The sequence below is a fragment of the Scyliorhinus canicula genome, chromosome 24 (assembly GCF_902713615.1).
Source record: "Scyliorhinus canicula chromosome 24, sScyCan1.1, whole genome shotgun sequence".
NCBI classification, from domain to species: Eukaryota; Metazoa; Chordata; class Chondrichthyes; order Carcharhiniformes; family Scyliorhinidae; genus Scyliorhinus; species Scyliorhinus canicula.
The window spans coordinates 9,034,380-9,045,771 of NC_052169.1; the positions used below are offsets into that span (position 1 = coordinate 9,034,380).

An 11,392-nucleotide genomic window follows, 5' to 3' on the forward strand; every position below is an offset into this window, starting at 1 on the left:
ATCCTCTTTCATCCATCCTCCTGCGCTTACTGGGAGGCGGTGGCATGGTGGTCTTTTCATTAGACTAATAATTGCGAGAACCAAGTGTCATGCTCTGGGGTCCTGGGTTCGAAACCCGCCATGGCAGATGGTGAAATTTGAATTTGATTTTTTTTAAAAAATCTGGAATTAAAAGTCTAATGACGACCACAAAACGATTGCCATAAAAACCCATCTGGTTCACTAATGTCCCTTTAGGGAAGGAAATCTGCCGTCCTTACCCGGCCTGGTCTTCACGTGACTCCAGACCCCACAGCGATGTGGTTGACTCTCAGGGGTGGGCAATAAATGTTCCACATCCCGTGAAAGAATTAGAAAAAGAACACCAATTGGGAAGTGGAAAAGGCTCATCACCCAATTGGTGATGCTTGTCTGTCAATCTCCTAGGGGTGGCGCAGTGGTTAGCACTGCTGCCTCATGGCGCCGAGGACCCAGGTTTGATCCCGGCCCCGGGTCACTGTCCGTGTGGGGTTTGCCCATTCTCCCCGTGTCTGCGTGGGTCTCACTCCCACAACCCCAAAGATGTGCAGGGTAGGTAAATTGGCTGCACTAAATTGCCCCTTAATAGGAAAAAAAGAATTGGGTACTCTAAACGTATTTTTAAAAAGTTGATATGGGAAACCTTTAAGAACTGTGATTTTTTAAAAAAATTTAAATTTAGAGTACCCAATTATTTTTTACCAATTAAGGGGCAATTTAGCATGGCCAACCCACCTAACCTGCACATCTATGGGTTGTGGGAGTGAAACCCATGCAGGCATGGGGAGAATGCGCAAACTCCACACAGACTCACACAGACGGTGACCCGGGGCCAGGATTCAAACCCGAAGTGTGTGATTTGTTTTAATGTGACAGCGGATGCTGTGCCTACACTAAGATTAGCAGCCAGAAAACCTTGTGCATGTATCCCAACACGTGCACACATTTCCTTTATGACTGAACTTACTGCACCCAGGTCCAAATCTAACCCAATGACTCTTGGCTTAATTGCTGCGTAATTATAGAACATAGAACATAGAACAGTACAGCACAGAACAGGCCCTTCGGCCCTCAATGTTGTGCCGAGCCATGATCACCCTACTCAAACCCACGTATCCACCCTATACCCGTAACCCAACAACCCCCCCCTTAACCTTACTTTTATTAGGACAACTAGGGGGAATTTAGCATGGCCAATCCACCTAACCCGCACATCTTTGGACTGTGGGAGGAAACTGGAGCACCCGGAGGAAACCCACGCACACAGGGGGAGGACGTGCAGACTCCACACAGACAGTGACCCAGCCGGGAATCGAACCTGGGACCCTGGAGCTGTGAAGCATTTATGCTAACCACCATGCTACCCTGCTGCCCCACAGCTGAGAATTTCCTGCAAAGTTAATGGTGCACGACCGTACTGGATGCAATTCCGCTGCATGCGGCAAACAGAGAGCTAAACACTCAAATATTATTGCTGATCTGAAGAGTTGTGTTACCTGGGGTAGCCCAGCACAAATCTCAGTCCGACCAAACCCCCCCGCCCCCACAATTCCACAATGTAATTGCCGTTTAAAGTGACAGGAAGGTGTGAGAGATCCCAATGGTAAGAAGTATAGAGTTGGGATGACTTGATTTTCTTACTCAGTGTTGTGAGCCATCTGGGATTGCCACTTACAAAGGCAACATGGATACTCGCAAAGACTCAAGGGAAATATGGCCAATACAGGATTCAGGCAAACTCAGAGCCTAAATGTATATTTGCTAACACAGAACCAGACAGCATCGAAATCCCCAGCCGATTTGCATTCTAATGGCCCATTTCAGGTATCAGATACAATTCCAGATACATCGGCACCACTCCCTTCACCCAGGAAGCCCAAACAGCCAAGCTCAACGACCGCTCAGGATGCACCCAGCCATCAAGGCACCCGCCCCTTTATTGGCTCAAGTCGAAGGCAGTAATCGAAGCCTGCCGAATTATTGGGTCCAAAGCTAAGGACGGCCCAAAAGAGCGCGAAACCCCAAAGGATAAAGAGAGAGACACTGCCATGTGTTCGATCTCTTTTGGCCCTGGCACACCAGCACGGCCTGTACCTGAAGCCAACTGCAGCACCACGACCAGAAGCAAGTTCAAGATCAACGATCGCTACCAGATGGATGAGCCCAGCAGAACCGAAGTTACTTCTCCAGACCCAGCCACTCCAGATCCGAACAAAGGCCTTGTTCCTCTGCCAAAGCCTGAAGTCAAGTACAGGTTGTTGTAGTGTTAGGTATAATTTAGCTTGTCGTGTTTTTATGTTGCATGTGTGAGTTAATCCTGTGTGTAAATAAACTATTATTAAACTTGAATTAACTGACTGGTTATTGGGTCTTTCATCAATATCCGGTTGAACCTTGTGGTGGTATCATTTGATACCTGCCGACTCTGAAAAGCAATATCATCATTATTAATTGGCAACCTTCTTGGTGACGCTAGTGGGATTGTATCCCACTCAGTATTAAAAAGGGCAACATTATTGGTGCCTCCGGTGCAAAAAGGGCAACAGTGTGTATTCCCATTGAAAGCAACAGGTAAAAATACAGTACTGCATGTGTCACGACACCATGGAGAGGGAAACAGGGAGTGAGATTTCACTCCAGTTACATGAAATGTCTGCTGAAAAATCCCAAACTAAAAGACTGGTATTTACATAGCGCCTATCGCAAATTCTGAGCATCCCGTGAAGTGCAGTCACTGTGGTGTTGGAAACACAGCAGCCAATCTCCACACAACAGAAACAGTAAGCTCATTTGTTTTAATGATGTTGGCTGAGGGCTAACTATTGACCAGGGCACCGGGGTGAACTCTCCTGCTCTTCATCAAAGTGGTGCCATCCGCCTGAGAGGACAGGTGAAGGAGCCGCACTTTAACTTCCCATCCGAGAGAATGTGGGCTGGATTTTCCGATTCTGAGACTAAGTGCTGAGGCTGGTGTGGGAACGATGCCGATTTGTGACCGAAAAAAAGGCGGTGGGGGACTAGCAGGCACGCAACTTAGAGCTCTAGCTGCAGATATGGCCGGAGAATTAAAAAAAAAAAAAATTTAGAGTATCCAATTCATTTTTTTCCAATTAAGGGCCAATTTAGCGCGGCCACCCACCTAACCTGCACATCTTTGGGTTGTGGGGGCGAAACCCACGCAGACACGGGGAGAATGTGCAATCTCCACACGGACAGTGAACCAGAGCCGGGATCGAACCTGGGATCTCGGCGCCGTGAGGCAGCAGTGCTAACCACTGAGCCACCGTGCTGCCCCTGGCCAGAGTATTGCCGGTTCTGTGGCCGTGCATGCCCAACTTGTACATTTTTGGGTTGTTGGGGTGAGACCCAAGCAGACACAGGGAGAATGTGCAAACTCCACACGGACAGTGACCCGGGGGCCGGGATCGAACCCGGGCCTCGGTGCCGTGAGGTAGCAGTGCTAACCACTACGCCACCGTGCCGCCCTGTCGCTAATAAATCTAAGAAGGAATTCAGGAGAAATCTCTTCCCTCAGGTCACGGTTAGAAAGTGGAACTCACTACCACACGGAGTTGTCGTGATGAAGTGAATAGATGCGTTTACGGGGAAGCTAAGCTTCCGGCGTAGTGGCACAGTGGTTAGCACTGCTGCCTCATAGCTCCATGGACCCGGGTTCAATTAAGGCCTCGGGCGATTGTCTGTGTGGAGTTTGCACTTTCTCCCCGTGCATGCGTGGGTTTCCTCCCTCAGTCCAAAGATATGCAGGTTAGGTGGACTGGCCAAGATCAATTGTCCCTTAGTGTCCACAAGGTTAGGTTAGATGGGGTTGCTGGGTTAAGAGGAAAAGGTGGGGGCCTGACCCTAGGTAAGGCACCCTTCCAAAGGGTCGCTGCAGATTCGATGGGGCGAATGGCCTCCTTCTGCACTGCAGTGATTCTATGATTCTACATGTTTGTGAGGGAAAAAGGAATAGTAGGATATGCTGATAGATTTACATGAAGTAGGATGGGAGAAGGCTGCTGTAGACATAAACTCCAGCATGGACCAGCTGACCGAATGGTCTGCGCTGTAAATTTGATATAATGTGATTGTCTAGGTCAGTTTTAATTTCTAAATCAGCGACAAAATAAAGCGATCATTAATTGACCATAATCATAGAATTTGGCATTGAGCCCTATTGAGATGGAACCATGTGCACATTAGCATAAGTCACGATGAGATACAGAATGGAACTAATGACGTCGCCTCACGTGAGAAGCAGGGTGGGAATGAGGAAGAAAATCAAAGAGGAGGGGCCGAGTTCACAAGTTCATAAGATATAGGAACAGAATTAGGCCATTCGGCCCATCGAGACTGCTCCGCCATTCTATCATGGCTGATATTTGGCGTCTTCTAGTAACTCAATATGATGGGATTTATTTTTTTTCTATAAATGTTTTTTATTGAGTTTTCATATTTTATATATGACAAATTACAAATTATTAGCGAGAGAGAAAAAAAAAGGAAAACACAAAAATGTAACATGAATATTTACAGGTAAGCATCTTCATAACAACAATTGTGGCCGCCCCCTTTAGCCAGCATACATATTTTACATTCCCCAATATGGCCGAGGCACATGTTTCTAGGCATTTATTTATAGTTTGGTTTTGGGCCTTGGCTTGCCATCAAACCCCCATACCGAGCCCGTAACCCCCCCCCCCCCCCGGCTACCTTCCCCCGATTCCCGTCCATTTTCCCCTGATGATGGGATTTATTGATGAGTGCTCTGTGAGCAAGGTCTACACATGCTTTTTTGGTCAGCTAGACAAATAATGTGGTGATAAATTAGAGAGCGAGAGAGAGAGAGAGGGGGAGGAATTTATCAAAAATACAGAATCTAAAAACGGTTGGTCAAATGCAATCCAGGACCCACATGCACTAAGTCTCGCAAAGCACCAGCCTTACTTTTTAAATGGTTATTATCTCAAAAGATACATGTCCCGTGGAATTGCACATAGCCTTCTGATCACTGTCCGTGTGGAGTTTGCACATTCTCCCTGTGTCTGTGTGGGTTTCACCCCCACAACCCAAAGATGTGCAGGGTACGCGAATTGGCCACGCTAAATTTCCCCTTAATTGGAAAAAATAAGTGGGTACTTTAAATTTTTTTTTTTAAATTACAGCTTTTCTAATGGAGTCTAGTATTTTCCCCACTACCAACGTCAGGCTGCCTGATCTATAATTCTCCGTTTTTTCTCAATCTCCCTTTTTAAATAGTAGGGTTACATTAGCTACCCTCTAATCCTTAGGAATTGTTCCAGTCTATCGAATCTTGGAAGATGACCACCAGTGCCTCCACTATTTCAATTTTTAAAATAAATTTAGAGTACCCAATTCATTTTTCCAATTAAGGGGCAATTTAGCGTGGCCAATTCACCTACCCTGCACATCTATTGGGTTGTGGGGGCGAGACCCACGCAGACACGGGGAGAATGTGCAAACTCCACACGGACAGTGATCCAGAGCCAGGATCAAACCTAGGACCTCGGCGACGTGAGGCAACAGGGCTAACCCACCGCACCACCGTGCTGCCGCATCCACTATTTCTAAGACCACTTCCTTAAGTACTCTGGGATGTAGGTTATCAGGCCCTGAGAATGTATCGGCTTTCAATCCCATCAATTTCCCCAACACCATTTCCTTATTAATAGTGATTTCCATAATTTCCTCCCTCTTCCTAAACTCTGTGTTCCTCAACATTTCTAGCATGTTATTTATGTTCTCCTTTGTGAAAACAGAACCAAAGTATGCATTCAGTTGGTCAGCCATTTCTTTGTTCTCCATTGTACATTCCCCCGTTTCTGACTACTTCACCAATCTTTTTCACTTCACATGCCTATAGAAGCTTTTATAGTCAGTTTTTATGTTCCCTGCAAGCTTACTCTCATACTCTATTTTCCCCTTCTTAAGCAATCCCCTTGTCCTCATTTGCAGAATTCTAAACTCTCCCAATCCTCAGATCTGCTGTTTTTTTCTCGCCAATTTATATGCCTCTTCCATGGATCAAATATTATCTCTAATTTCCTTGTAAGCCATGGTTTGGCCACTTGCTCCATTATAATTTTATACCAGACAGGAATGAGCAATTGTTGAAGTTCACTCATGCACTCTATGAATGTTTGCAATTTCCTATCCACGGTCATCCCTTTAAGTGACTGATGCACACTCAATGGACACAAAACGTGGATAAAGTCCGAATGATAGGCTTTAATACACGACAGGTGGGCCCGGCAGCAGACGTACAGAAGAATGGCAGACTGCCGGGGAACACGGGCTCCTATACCCTGCCTCGTAGGCGGAGCTACCTACCTCTCAGCCAATCGGCTGAGAGGCACATGACATATCTGGGTCAATGGGCAGCGAGTCCTCTGCACCAATGGCAGCTCACACTTCCAGGTACCGTAATACCCCTAGTCATACTACCACAGTGACGTTCCCCAAACCATCATAGCCAACTCACACCACATAATCTTGGAGTGTCCTTTATTTAGATTCAGGACCCTAGTCTCACAGTCAACTATGCCTTTCTCCATTTTGATGAAGACCATATTATATTATGGTCGCTCATCCCAAGGGGCCTCGCACAGCTAGATTGCCAATTATTCCTTTCTCATTACACAATACCCAGTCTGGGGTGGCTTGTGCTCCAGAATTCCTCCTCTATGGTACTGTTACTAATTTGGGGTGGGCAGTGGTTAGCACCTGCCTCCAGCGCTGAAGACTCGTGTTTGATCCCGGCCCCGAGTCACTATCTGTGTGGAGTTTGCACTTTCTCCCCGTGTTTGCGTGGGTCTCACCCCCAGAACCCAAACTTTGACAAAGGGTCACCTGGACTCGAAACGTTAGCTCTTTTCTCTCCCTACAGATGCTGCAAGACCTGCTGAGATTTTCCAGCATTTTCTCTTTGGTTTCAGATTCCAGCATCCACAGTAATTTGCTTTGATAAAGATGTGCAGGTTGGGTGGATTGGCCACAATAAATTGCCGTTAATTGGAAAAAAATAATTGGGTACTCTAAATTTATTTAAAAATATATACTGTTACTAATTTGATTGCCCAATCTATATGCAGAATAAAGTAACCTATAATTACAAATGTTTCTTTATCACACGCGTCTCTAATTTCCACTAATCACCTCAACAGTTTGGGGGTCTATATACAACCAATGTTTTTTGTACCTTGTATCTCAGCTCTACCCATACAGATTCCACATAATCAGAGCTAATATCCTTCCTTCTATTCGTCCATCCTAAATACTGAATACAGCTGGATGTTCAGTTCCCATCCCTGGGTCACCCTGCAGCCATGTCTCAGTAATCCTGATTATATTATATCCATTTACATCTATTTGCTTAATTAACTCATCCACTTTGTTGCGAATGCTCCATATATTAAGGCTCAAAGCCTCAGGGTTGTCTTTTTAACATTATTGTCCCATTTAAATTATTTTTCACTGTGGCTCTGTTTAAGCCTGATTTCTCTGCTTATTACCTTACTTTTTATCCTTTCTGTCTTTTGTTCTTGTCAGTGTTTCCCCTCCTCTAACTCCTTGCATAGGTTCTTAATCCCCTGCCATTTTAGTTTAAACTCTGCCCAACCACTCTTGCAAATACTCCCCCAGGAAAAGCGGTACAGTCCAGCCGGGGCGTAACCCGTTCAGTCTGTACTGGTTCCATTCCTCCAGAACAGGTCCCAGGCATCTTAAACCTTCCTCTTGCACTTCTCTCCAGTCACTTTTACATCTGATATATCCCACTTCTGCTCTGACTAGCACGCGGCACTGATAGTAATCCCAAGATCAATACCTTTGAGGTCCTACCTTTCAACTTACTTCCTAAGTTCCAATATTCAGCTTTTAAGACCCATCCTTTTTAAATTTGCACCAATGTGGATGACCACTGCCCCTCCAGAATGTCCGATGGCAGCTCTGAGACATCCTTGTCACGAGCACTAGGGAGGCAACATACCAGACCGGAGTCTCATTTACGGCCAGGTTTGTATCCTTGCAGACACCCCTATCCATTCCCCTTACAATGGGCAGCGCGGTAGCACAAGTGGCTAGCACTGTGGCGTCACAGGGTCCCAGGTTTGATTCCCCGCTGGGTCACTGTCGGTGCGGAGTCTGCACCTTCTCCCCGTGTGTGTGCGTGGGTTTTCTCCGGGTGCTCCGGTTTCCTCCCACAGTCCAAAGACGTGCAGGTTAGGTGGATTGGCCGTGCTAAATTGCCCAAAAGGGTTATTGGGTTACAGTAGAAGTGAGGGCTTAATTGTTTTGGTGCAGGCTCGATGGGCTGAATGGCCTCCTTCCGCATTGTATGTTCTGTATTGAATCCCCTGTAACTATTGCATTGGCACACATTTTATTCCTCCCTTGTGGCGAATCTTTTTAAAAATTCATTGGATGTGGTAATTGCCCTTGAGGGAGCAATTAGGAGTCAGTACGTAGGCCAGTAAGGATTTGGCAGATTTCCTTTCTTATTGAACCAGATGGTTTTCATGACAATTGACAGTGGTTTCATGGTACAGATTGTTATTTAATTCAAATTTCACCATCTGCAGTGGCAGGATTTGAACTTGGGGCCCCAAAACATTGCTCTCAGCTCTGTTTGACTAGCCCAGTGACAATACCACTAGGCCACCATCTCCCCCGATAATCTAGCTCACGACAAGCTGGTACCAAAGACAAATCTGTGGGAGTCTGACAAAAGCTAGTTTGGTTAATTGAAAAACCAACACTGGTTCAACAAAGTTCCCCAAGCCACTGCCTCTGGATACAAGAAGCATTTAATTCTGCAGCGTGACAGTATAAACAGTCTAAATGACTTTTATGTTGTCAGTAAACTGCAGCTGATGAGGACAGTCGAGCAACCTCTCATTTTAAACACAATCATCTGTGTGTTCAAATCCCTCCAAGCCCTCATCGCTTCCAAGGTCTCTAATTACTCAAAGCCCTAGAACCCTTGGAAGAGTCTGTATTTCTCCAGTTGTAGCTTCTTTTGCCCCTGTAATTGCCTTTAGTGGCTGTGATTTTGGTTGCCTAATCCCCACGTTCTAGAATTCTGTTATAAAAGATTAAAATCATAATCTTTATTAATAATAATCATTATTGTTGTCACATGTAGGCTTACATTAATACCGCAATGAAGTTACTGTGAAAATCCCCTAGTCGCCACACTCCGGCGCCTGTTCGGGTAGACAGAGGGACATTCAGAATGTCCAATTCACCCAGCAAGCACGTCTTTCGGGATTTGTGGGAGGAAACCAGAGCACCCGGGGGAAACCCACGCAGGCACGGGGAGAACGTGCAGACTCCGCACAGACGGTGACCCAAGCCGGGAATCGAACCTGGGACCCTGGTGTTGTGAAACAACAGTGCTAACCACTATGCTTCCATGCCACCCACAAAAATAATTTCAAGGGGGCACCTGGATGTGAACCAGGGACCTTTTGATCTGCAGTCAAATGCTCTACCACTGAGCAATACCCCCAACTCATACTGGTTAATGTGTAGTTTCAGTCGGCAGTTAAGAAGGCAAATGCAATGTTAGCATTCATGTCAAGAGAGCTAGAATACAAGAGCAGGGATGTACTTCTGAGGCTGTAGAAGGCTTTGGTCAGACCCCATTTGGAGTATTGTGAGCAGTTTTGGGCCCCATATCTAAAGAAGGATGTGCTGGGCCTTGGAAAGGGTGCAGAGGAGATTCACAAGAATGATCCCTGGAATGAAGTGCTTGTCATATGAGGAGCGGTTGATGACTCTGGGTCTGTACTCATTGGAGTTTAGAAGGATGAGGGGGGGATCTTATTGAAACTTACAGGATATTGAGAGGCCTTAATAGAGAGAATGTGGGGAAGATGTTTCCACTTGTTGGAAAAACTAGAACCAGAGGGCACAGCCTCAGATTGAAGGGGCAATCCTTTAAAACTGAGATGAGGAGGAATTTCTTCAGCCAGAGGGTGGGGAATCTGTGGAACCCTTTGCCGCAGAAGGCTGTGGAGGCCAAATCACTGAGTGTCTTTAAGACAGAGATAGATAGGTTGTTGATTAATAAGGGGATGAGGGGTTATGGGGAGAAGGCAGGAGAATGGGGATGAGAAACATATCAGCCATGATTGAATGGCAGAGCAAATCCGATGGGCCGAATGGCCTGATTCTGCTCCTATGTCTTATGGTCTTAAAAACCTCCACTTCTTTAAATTGCTCCTTAAAAACTCTTTGACCAAGTTTTTCATCACCTGTCCTCATGTATCCACATGTGGGACAGAGTCATGTTATGTCCAATAATACTGTACCCCAAGAAGCACCTCGGGATGTTTTACTATGTTAAAAGCATTTTATAATGCATGTTGTAAGGATTAAAGACACGTTTTACCAGAATCTTGCAAAACAAGTTTTAATCTCGAGCTGAGAGGCAGTTGCAAAGTGAGGCAGAACAGGGAGACAAATTGTGGTTTCAGTTCTAATGTGTTGTTTGCTAATCCTAATGTCATGCAGCACCGAAGGAGGCCATTTGGCCCATTCTGCCTGGACCGGCTGTTTGAAAGAGGTTTACAATTCATTCCACTCCCTACTCTTTCCCCACAGCTTTGAACTTTTTTCCTTTTTTCATGTGAACAGCAATTTCCCCCATGAAAGTTACTTTTGAATCTGCTTTCAACACCCTTTCAGCCAGTGTATTTCAGATTTGAACAACTTGCTGTGTTAAAGAGCAAAGAACAAAGGAAAGTACAGCACAGGAACAGGCCCTTCGGCCCTCCAAGCCTGCGCCGACCATGCTGCCCGTCTAAACTAAAATCTTCTACACTTCCGGGGTCTGTATCCCTCTATTCCCATCCTATTCATGTATTTGTCAAGATGCCCCTTAAACGTCACTATCATCCCTGCTTCCACCACCTCCTCCAGCAACGAGTTCCAGGCACCCACTACCCTCTGTGTACAAAACTTGCCTCGTACATCTCCTCTAAACCTTTCCCCTCGCACCTTAAACCTGTGCCCCCTAGTAATTGACCCCCCTACCCTGGGAAAATTCTCTTACTATCCACCCTGTCTATGCCCACATAATTTTTTAGACCTCTATCAGGTCGCCCCTCAATCTCCATCGTTCCAGTGAGAACAAACCGAGTTTATTCAACCTCTCCTGATAGCTAATGCCCTCCATATCAGGCAACATCCTAGAAAATCTCTTCTGCACCCTCTCTAAAGCCTCCACATCCTTCTGGTAGTGTGGTGATCAGAATTGAACACTATACTCCAAGTGTAGCCTAACTAAGGTTCTGTACAGCTGCAACATGACTTGCCAATTTTTATACTCAATGCCCCGGCCAATGAAGGC

General features: G+C 45.9%; 1 non-coding gene across 1 annotated transcript; it reads right to left on the reverse strand.

Annotated features, from left to right (window-relative positions):
- Positions 1 to 9,475: 9,475 nt before the first annotated feature.
- Positions 9,476 to 9,547, reverse strand: trnac-gca. Its single transcript has one exon. It is a non-coding gene; the product is annotated as a tRNA-Cys (tRNA).
- Between the last annotated feature and the right edge of the window lie 1,845 nt (positions 9,548 to 11,392).